Here is an 11,326-nt window from a genome sequence, read left to right as displayed (position 1 = left end):
AAAGGATAAAATGACCTTAACCTCATCGCTGACATCTTAGACCTGACATGATGATTCCACATTTGGTTTAATCAAATGACTTCATGAAATATTCAATGGCTGCTTTAGTCCAGATCCAAATGAGAATTAATCTCGGACTCTGCAGCACTATACGTGTTTTCATTATTTTTGCTGGTAATAAATACAGTTTTACATAATGCTGGTTTGTTTAATGAAAATGTAACATGATTGCAAATAAAAAGAGAGATGGTTTTAGTCTTTGACACGACTGCACGAGGTAAACACACAGTCACTTCATCAGTTAAATTCAAAGTGACAGCAGTATAAGTACATGGTACAGTATGTCCTTTACAGTAGCTTGAAGCAACCACCAGGACATCCCAGGGGAAGCAGTGGTTACCTTCCCATCAGCCCTTTGCCACTGCTCGCATGCAAACTGGAAAACCGCTTCAGTTAATGAAGCAGCTAAGTTGCTGTGTGTGTGTGTGTTTGTATTTGTGTGTGTGTCAACGTCAGGGAGTTGTTTCACATTGTTAAAATCTCAATGGCTCTTAACGTTAAATTGTTGACTCCCTCGTGTTGCTTTATCGGAGGAGGAGGAGGAGGAGGAGGAGGAGGAGGAGGATGTAAACCAGCAGCCAGGGCCGATCATGTCATTACCGAGCAGTTATGAAATGAACGTCAGCAAAAATGAGAATTTAATAAGCCGAGGGTGTGATAGTGCTGTAAACATGTAAAAGGGTGTGAAACATGTCATCTGGGACTTGTCAGAAGAGATTGAACCCCTTTAAAGCTAAATCCCACCCAAGATAATCACACACCAACATATGAACACACACGCGCACACACACACGTACACAACCTTGAGCAATTCATACTCCTTCACCCATCCGTAATAGTTAACTTTCTGCTCGGCTGGTTCAGTACAGGGAGACAGTACAGAGAGAGAGAGAGAAGGAGGTCGCTGAACCGAGTTACACAGTAGAAGAGGAGGAAGAGGAGGAGGAGGGGGGGAGGAGTACCCTGGTTGCAGACCTCTGAATCACTGTCCACATCACCAAATTTATCAGTGACTCAAAAAAGGACTCGGAGGAACATTCCATCCATTCAGCTCATTTGTGGGACAGACACATAAGGTCGCCTCGTTACCCACGATGAGACCATCACAGGTCTGTTCCTCTCCCAGCACACTTTTAGATTTTGTTGTTTGTTTTTGGAAACGACAAAACAGCAAAGTCGATGACATTTATCGAAATAATCTTTTTTCTGTGTCAAATGGAATAATAGGCACGGAAATCCTAAACGTTTTTCAGACACGTATGCTAACTTTGCAGCAGCTGCTAGCGGGTAAAGTAAGAGCTTTTTGTAGCGCTGACCCAAATATCCCAAAGATCTTCTATTGACACAGTAGAAGACGTAGAATCCGTGAAGAAATTGCTGCGTTTTACAAAATCATTATTTGCGAAAGCTTTTACCATTATTCACATTCTCAGATGGAGTTTTGTGCGTCACGACTCTTATTTGACATTTCCAGCGCTGATTTCAGAACAGGGACACTCGGTAATGTGACTGACTAAGACGTAAGAACTACGCTAGTGAGTTGTCGAAAAAGGTAGAAGATGGCCCCTCACAAGTCAAATGTCGTATATGCCAAAGGCATTTGGTTTATCAGTTTGGAAAATCACATGAAAACTGGAACAGCTTAATCATCTTGTAACTGATCCAAGTTTCCTTTTTCTAACATGGCTGATGTTAATACAAACCTAGATGCTAACATTCACTGATCATTGGTTTGGAAGCTTCAAAGCCCCAAATATGTTTTTTGGGAAAGTTCTAGCTTTGTGATATAAAGGCTTAAATGTCTTTGTGATCTTTGTAAGGATTTATTTAATCAGTAGCAACATCCACAGAATTAAGTGCAGAGCTGTCATGAGATGACTCGGATGTTTACTGTATACACACAGATTAGTGTCTCTGCAGAGAACCACTTCCTCTGTGAGATCTAGCATAACTTATCCTGTAACCAAAGAAAAGAGCCATGTTAACATTCACTTTGACATATGACGAGCTGTAATGGATGTCGGACCAGAAGGAGACTCACTAAGCAAACATGATTAAAGTAATATTAGTATTAATAATGGGAGCTCAAACATGTTATACACCCTTGAGCCATTTGTTGTGTCGTGAAATGAGCAGTTGGCACAAACACGCCGGCTGAAGCATCAACAATTATCACGTCCATCCTTCCCTGACACTCGTATAAAGGGGATTTGGGGTGAGTCACAGCGCGAGTGGAGGACAGACACAAATCAATAGCAGACAGAGCGCTGGTCGGGCGGCGGCTTCGAGATGGATATTTAGTTTGACATTTAAACTGAGGTAAATAACCGTCTGTGCAGAGCGCCTCGTGCCGGGCCTGACTCCCAGTGTGGTAAACCAGCTCTGCTTTTTCTATTTACGTGTCTCCCTCCTCTCTAAATAGACTGCTTGTGCATTTTCTTCCCTCCACCTCTTGCCTTCTCCGGTATCGCTTTGCCCCCCTGAAAGTCTCTGATGAGCATCAACACACCGAGATCAGCATAATCCAAGTGAGCACAGGTTTCTATTGTGGAAGCTGAATAAAAACAGGCTGAGGTGTTTTACATTTCACAGATATGAAGGTGTGATGATCATTAGTTAGGTGTTTGGTCATGTTTAGCACTAACATTTGCATTTATTTACAAGATTCACTAAATGTCAAGATTTTTGCTGAGGAAAGAGCTTTTATTCCTATTTTATCCTTTTCCTTTTCCCCTCTTCTCCCCCTCTTCCTATTCCCATGCTGTAGCTTACTTCCCTCCGATCTCCCTCTCTCTCCTTAATGTGCTTTTTGTGTGAGTGGAAAACGGAGCAGTCACTCGCCTCCGCGAGGCCATCAAACATTTACATCATGTGGCGCTTTGGAGTGCAAAGGAGGGAAAGAGACACACAAGAGGAAAGAGGAAGGGATGCCTGCAAGAGAAAAGGGAAAGAGGGCAGACACACAAAGAGATAAACAGACAGAAAGAGAGAGAGAAAGTTGGGGAAAGACAACCACGAAGGAAAGAGAGGGCAAAAGACTGAGGCAGACAGCTGAACTGCTCCCACAGAAGAATCATTGTCTGAGCGCCAGTAGGTCAGGAGTTCACCAGTGACTGGTCCACAGCAGAGCCAAATAATGATACCGTGAGTAATAACCAGTTTGGAATTTAGACTCGAGTTCGGAAAAAGTTGCTGCATGTTCTGGATTCAGGATTGGCCACAGATTTTCATTTGAAAATCCAGACAGTAAGAAATAAAAGAAAGTCCTTGAACAGACAGAAAGATGGAGAGAAAACGAAAAGGTGGAACATTAGCCTGTCTGGTTCGATCATCTTCGTAATATTTAATGAAGAGAGTACATCTGGAAAAGTCTGTGTCCACATACATTTAAACAGTCCTTATTTGAATCCAGATAAAGATAAATACAGATTATTTGGTATATGATAATATGATATGAGGATTGTTCTTATCCAGTAGTTCCTACAGTTCTAGAGTTCTGCTCGACACACTGTTTCTGACCTTGTCTGATTTTCTTCAATTAAATGCTTTTTCTTGTGAAATGCTAATTGTTCTATTCAAACATTTCTTGACAAATGAGCTGACTCTATAAAGCTCTGTCAGGCCGAGAGGAGCTGCAGGTTAGGAGGTCATTCAATTAAGATATTATCATAAAAATCAATTAAAGCCTCTTTGAACACGGTGGATTTAAATACTATAGCAATCCCTGATATGGTGTCACTGCTAAATCCTTAGAATTGGCTTTAAGTCTAAATAAAAATATTCTTTTGGTATTGATAATATGTGAGAATAAGTGCATTATGTTTAGAAAACTATCTGACATTTGGTTTTGTTTTGTATCTTTTCCCAAGGTTCAGCTCAGGTGAAGAGACACTTAGGAAAGAGAGAAGTGGTGATACCCTGAATATTCCCAGGAAATGTGATTTTTGAGGCAGAGGATTTGATGATATTTTAAGGCTGTAACGTGGAGCCCATTTACTGACATGAAAAGAAAAAGAGCGCAGGGATTCATTTTCTAATCCTTCTGATTACTCATCTTTATTAACAAGATGGATCTCAAAACATCGTGCCAAAGGCTTGCAGTTGAATTACAGCCGGCTGTCGAAAAACATGTGGCACATTTACAGGGTTGTTGACTCATCTGTGGGCCCATTGTCCTTATAAATAAAGCCTAACCGTAAAATATAATGTTTCCCTAATAACATAAATAAAAAACCTGGTCCTGGTGCCATTATCTGAAATCTTTCCACCCGGCCTAAATGTCACGCCTCCCCTCTGGCTGTTGATGTTTCCCTCCGGGCTCTTTATGGTTACTTGCTCTCTTTAGCTCTTTACCTGTCACTCCTAGAATATTACAGTCAGTGAGCAGCGAGTCCTCAGTGCCTCGCTCAAGGACACTTTATCCTGAACGTGGCCGTTAATGGGCTGGACTGGTGGTTAATGGCTGTAATGGGTGTTGCCATGTCCCCTGGTTCGAGCCCGTGTGGAACAAACAAGGCAGACGCATGAGACTGACGTCTTTAAGGATTTCTAAATCAAGCAATTTCCCCTTCTGCCTTTTCCATCCTGTGCCCACCCAACCCCCACAGAGCCCCCTCTCTCTTTGCACAGAAATGGGCTGTACATTGAGAGAGGAGAGATAAACAAGTATACCAAGAGGAAGGGGACTAAACGCCCATTATTAATGCAATACGTGCATCCAAAAATATATACATCTGCGAATTCAAAACCTCTACATTTGCATAAACACACAGATAAAAAAAAAAACACAGGCACACATTATCTCTTTGCCATCACGGCAGCTCAGGGGGGAAGATGGATATCTGAGCTCATTTCCTTTTTCCTCCCGTCCCACAACAGAGCCTAATGTTTCTGACCTGGCCCCATGTGACGAGCACTGATATATCATGTTACCACTAACCTGTGTGTACACATTAGTGGGCAAATGCTAATTCTTCCTTTTTACGGACGTGGGTTTTTTCGCCTTCGCGAGCCTCACGGAATAATGAACACAACAACATCCCCTGTCTGCCACTGCCGGACTAATGTGAACAAATTTCACTGCTGGTTTTACGAGGGACAAGAGTCACCTTGAAGCTTCTGTAGTCAAATCACAGCAGCTCTTTTCCCTTTGCCTCTAATCCATACATTGCATAACACAGCAAGCCCTCCCTTCACAGCGGGGATAGAGCCTAAAATAATGAGGTAGACTCCCAGTACATGTGGGGGGGAGGGGAGGGGAGGGGGGGAATTCGGGCTAAAAATCATGCAAAGTGGCTGAGGGAAAGTATTTAATTAATTATTAATGAAATAATGGGGTTTATAAAAAGATAAATATATGAAGATATATGATATTTAGACCAATGTCCGATTTACAGTCGTTGGGATTACGTTTTGTGTGTTGAGCGTTATGTTCACATCCATTTGTTTGATTGGGCCTGTGAACCAAAAAAGGTTAAGAACCATCCAGGGTTACATAAAGCACCTGACATCACTGCAGCCATCCCAAACCAGGACTGATCTGCACGCACACACAAAGACACACACACATAGACACACACACACGCACAAACACAAGTCACCCAGGTACAGGGCCGAAACACGCTACATCAAAATGGAGGACGGGGCAGACTGATGAATATGATGTTATTATATAATTGTCTAACCCAGTGACAAATCACCAGGCAGAAGCCACATCATTCTGACCCCACTCACCAGGAGAGAACTCCCCCCCCCCCCCCCCCCCCCGCATGTTGTTTTCATCATCCGTCCCCCCCTCCAGTTATTGTTTCCTCACTCCCCTCATTTGTTTGTCTCTTCATCTCCATCTCTTCTCACACATGACTCTGTCCCATGTCCCAGCTCTCACCCTTGTTCCTTTCTCCAACCATTCACTCTTCCTTGCTGTCACCCTTCATATCCCCCCCACACCCCCCACCTCCGTCCCTCCCAATTCCCAGGCAGTTTAACCCCATTATGTCTCAGCTGGTTCCCATTTCCTTCCACATCCTTCCACTCTTCCATTACTTTCATGCGCTGTCACAGCGTTGTCACAACCTTGCATGCACACTCCCCCCCCCTCCCCCAATTCCCTCCTCCTCAAACCTATTTCCCCCCTGCTCCCCCTCCTCACTTTATTTTTTCCAATGACCCCAACCGTCACCTCGACCCCAGGCCTTACCAGGTATGAGCCACGGTGAAGCGCCGCCTCTGTCGGATGCTCTTGTTGACCATGAGTTTGCGGAAGAGCCGCGGGGAGCTTCTCGGCGAAAGCTTCGGGGACGTGGCTCCCCTCTTCCCTCCCCCCACGCCCGGCATCTTGGGAGGCTCCAGCTCCAGGTGCATGTGCTCCTTGAACGTCCGGATGCAGGAGTCCATCTCGACGCTCAGCTCGTTGGACGACATCTCTGCGAGCCGTGGGTTCAGCTCGGTGAGACGGACTTAGTTCCTCGGTCAAATTCGGTCTCACCAGTCGGTCGTGCAAGGCTAAATCTGTCCTTCTCTTGTCTTGTCCAGAAACAGAGAGGAAGTTGTGGTGGTACAATTGAGGCTAACTCACACACAAATGAACCCAGGCCAGATGACACATACCTTTTCGGTGTTCGTTTGTACCCTTCGTCTTCCCCTTTGTCCCCCCGTTCTTCAGGGGTTTAGGGATTATCCAGCCGGCAGTCGTGCCCTCTCCCTCTCTTTTCTTTCGGCTCATACACCGTGATTTCCTGATCGTCCTCTGTTCACCGGAGGCTCTCGGTGGAGCTTAACCCACAGCAGGGTCACGCTCAGCTCCTTCCAAGACGGGAGAATTCCTCTTCTCAACACGGCTCCTCTTCCATCTCCCTCCTGGTTCTACTGTCTGTTAGGTGCACACCCCGGCAGCGCTCTATCACTCCCCTCGTCCCTGTGTCCCTGTGTCCCTCTGTCTCTCGGACACAGTTGGTTCCTGCTGAACGCACACAACTCAGTAACCAGGTCTTCAGCCTCAGTCCATCAAGGCAGCTTGATGTTGGAGGATCTCCCTAGAGATTCAGAAGGGCTGAAAACTGCTCTCTGCCTCCTCCTGTCTTGCTTTCCCTCCATCCATCACTGCTTGACTGAACCTCCTCTCCCTGCATACAACCCCCCCCCCCCCCACCACCACCACCACCTTCCAAAGGCACTCCCGGTGTGGCAGAGAGGGACTCCCACTATGCTGAGCCTCCAGTCAGATTCCCCCTCACTTGCAGAGTCAGAGCAGCGAGCGGAGCACGGCAGAGTGCAGCGCAGCGTGAGAGGCAAATGCTTCACTTGCTGTTTCATTCAGAATATACACAAGGAGCCGAGAGCAGGCACGCAGCGAGCTCAGGCCACGCCTCCCCCTGTCGAGGATTGGCCGATGGCTGTGGTGACGACAGGCGGGCAGGCCCGGTAACAGGTTGTCAGATTCATTATTTATTTTTTGTTTAGCCGGGATTTGCGGTTGTGTTGCTGATGAAGTTGTGACCTTTAGCGAGGCAGGAGACTGGTGAGTGCGGGCCAAGGAAAAAAGAAAAGGCAATTTGGAGAGGAGATAAAAGCAAACAGATTAATGGGCCGAAACAGACACCGCGCAAAGGTCAACCGATTCAAATGAACACGCAGGCATGCAACTGTGCCAGTAGATAAAAACACGTGTACTTACTACACAAAGTTTATTCCATCACAGTCTAATCAACATCCCCCCCTCGCTCTCTCTCTCTCTCTCTCTCTCTCTCTCTCGCACACACTCAAACTTCCATTCATCCAGAATTCTGTCTGAATGGAAACAATCCAACCGTGAGATTGCCACAGCATGTGGACACACACACACAAACACAGACACAGATAACCACACACACACACACACACACACACACACAGCTTTCCTGAGGGATGAAAAGAAGATACAGAGAGAGGGGCAATCCGTCGAGAAGGTCGAGAGACTGCGAAAGGAACATCAGAAGAGGGGGAATGGCAGCGTGACGAGTATTTGAAATGTGAGCATTTGCTCGTCGGCTCTGGGGACCGATTTGTTTTGGTTGTGAGTCACTGACGATTGTGAAACATCGAAGCAAGCAAGCGCTTCCTCGCAGCACGCCCGCCAATAAACCCATTGAAAATAGTATTTTTTCCGAGCTTGTACAATATATAAAAAGGAGGAAACACTTGTAGTAAGACGAGGCGTCATGAGGAGCGCTGTGGGGGGTTTAAAATCAGTCAGTGATGCGTGGCATTCCCTGGCCCTCATCCATCCGGTCTATTCTACGCTATCACAAATAATTTTCACTGGCAAACAGACAAAGCAAACACTGGACACTGAGGTAAGGAATTAGTGAATTGTCCAAGCTGCTTTTAGAGATGCACTGAGCTCCGGAGTCTCAGCCCCCTGATAAAATGTCCGAGTGAGCCCGACTCTTGCTCTTGCTCCGGCTCTTACACCAACCAGTTAACCAACAGGAACCTGGTCTTAAGTCCACATTTCACTGGTATTTTAAGGGTGCATTATTAAGATGTTAAAATGCTCCTATACACAATCTGGAGGAATGTCTGTAGATATTCAGATACACCAAAACAAAGTAAAAAAGAAAATAACTTGCTGGAGGCACTATAAGGATATTCAGGGGATCACAGGAGCGGTTAGGATTTTTCTTCTGGGCATTAGACATCAAGACAGTTCACTAAATGCAAAAAGTGTTTGTAGCAGGAAGAGTCAGAGGAATCGAGAGGAATTTATCCTCTGGGGAGCATGAACGTGCAAGTAGGAGTTCCCGCCTGTTATAGCCAACACGGTGGACTGACTAACCGACCAGCAGATTTCACCACAGCCATTAGCACAGATAAAGAGAGCTTGATATTGAAAAATACCCACGAGTCCAAAGGCTTCTGCTAAATATACAATAAGAAAGAAAGTGATAATGACCAGAAATCACCTGTAAACAAAACCCTAGAATATCTTCGCTGGCTCTCGCACTTTAGGGAAGTTTCTGCACCAGAGACGGGGGGAAGACAAAAGATGAATGAAAAGGGATAAATGATAAAGGCAGGCAACCAAAGAGATTGAATTCGAGAGTGACTGGGCCATTTCATTAAACTCTGCTTTTCACATCCCGAGGGCTTAAGTGAAAGCTCATAATACAGAGTCAAAGCACAGATAGAGCGGAGATATAGAGCCTGCAGTCAGGAGCTGGCAGCCCTGCACCGAGGTTACTTGATCTAGTGGAGCACAATATTGAATCCTGTGGGATGGAAACATGTTTTGGTTGGAAACAATATTTTTAGGTATCAGGGCCAGTGAAGGCCCCACATTATTACAAGTAAAGTGGGGTTGATAAGTTGTTTCTGAAAAGATTTGTACTGTATTAGTTGAAAGCCGTGTTCACATGTGGCTATCTGAAGATATTTAGGTTAAAAACATGGGGTTAATGAACTTGTTTCGAGTTTTTTATTTGATATCTTTGTTTTGTTTTAAGTTTGAAGTATGTAGTGTATGTAGTTAAAGTATCTGTCACCATTTACTTCAATTGTATTGGATTTAGCTGCAACTCTGTTTATCACTGAAAGTGTTTTATGGACTCAAGCACTCCACCCACCACCTCCATCTGCATACTGGTGAGTAGATGATGAGTGAATTTTCATTTTTTGGGGGAACTATCACTTTAATGTCGCATCTCTGTTGACAAAAAGAACGTCTTTCTCTTATTCCTTCTTTCACACTCCTGTCACAGATAAGTGAAAAATAACAGAATAACAGACACGTATTCATCGACTGTGGTTCGAGGAGAAACTGAGAAAGAAAAGACATGAGCACAAAGAGAAAAAACAGGTTGAAGTGTCAAGGAAAAGCAGAAAGGATTGAAGATGTGCATTATTTATCCTTATGTGTTTATCCTTATTTATCCTGTGCAAATATTTGCACAGGATAGGAGCTTATAGAAAAGGAAAAGAGTGAAAGATGGCAGCAATACAGCAAATTGCAGGCAGGTGGTTTGTGGAGAGCAATACGGTTTATGAGGTGACCTAGTTAATAGATGAAAACACAGTAAGTGTGACGTCAGCAACAGATTTCTCTCTGGAATGATTCAGGACACCAGTTATCTCATTAAATATCCTCCCAAGCCAAACTAAACAGGTCTGAGTATCACGTTAAGTTCACACTTACACACGAGAGAATTGTCAGCAACGCAAACTGACAACCAGGAGAGCAGCCAAGGTAAATATTACAGATTAAACTAAACTCTCCACAAGCTGGAGAACAGGAGGGCTTGTTACAAAACTGTATAATCATGCAAAATTCTGCTTGTCCAGGGGCGAGCGGCTGTAGGGGGGGGGGGGGGGGGGGGGTCCATCCCACACAGGTCACCAGTCCATCCCACACAACCATCAACCCTCACATTGTCACCAACAGGAAATTCAGGGTCTCAAATTGAACTAAGCTGCAAGTCTTTGGGAAGAAGCTGAAGAAATGTGCAAACTCCCCAAAGAGAGAAAGAAAGAAAAGGTTTCTAACCCCAAACATGTGAAGAGACGGTGCTCACTCCTCGCCATCTGGCAAAATGAAGTTCAAATATTTGATAAATGTTGAGAATTGGGCTTTTTGTTGGAGTTTCCCCTCCGAAGACCACACCAAGAAAATATTTAGATAATTTCAAATGTACTTAGACAAAGTTGAAAAACTGAAGAGCTAGTGAAGAAGTTCAACCTTCATGATTAACCTCAGTTTACTTTCTGTTGATGTGTTCTTATATCATGAGCTGATATTGAAAGTTGCACAACAATAAATAACTAAAAGTCCGAGGGGGTGGTGAACACTTCTCACACACCCGTCATAGCTGAAGCTGCAGATCTGGAACCGAGCCTGAACACAGACCCAATCTTGATGCATAATTTGTCTGGTTCTTGGTCTCCGTGCGTGATGAAATGAAAAATTCAAGATCCAATTTCTGCTCACTTGCTGTGTGGATTACTCACGCCCACACAAAAGCCGTCTGGAACACCGGCAGAGAGGGCAGAGCGACACACCGCACAAAGGAAGTACACACCGTGCAGACGAGCCCTAATCTGACCGGTGCTGTCCTGACTCAAAGTGAAAAACACAATTTAGGATTTGAGAGGAATCTGAAATGACAAATTCCAGGCAAAGTGGGACGTTACATCATTGTGAGTGGGATTCTTTAGTGCGAGGATACTGGAAAGACCTCTTCCACTATAAATTCTTAAAATTCTTCCATCAGGCAACGCTGAAATGTGAACTATA

The sequence above is a fragment of the Pleuronectes platessa genome, chromosome 9 (assembly GCF_947347685.1).
Source record: "Pleuronectes platessa chromosome 9, fPlePla1.1, whole genome shotgun sequence".
Classification (NCBI taxonomy): domain Eukaryota; kingdom Metazoa; phylum Chordata; class Actinopteri; order Pleuronectiformes; family Pleuronectidae; genus Pleuronectes; species Pleuronectes platessa.
Note: the sequence above shows the minus strand (reverse complement) of the source record.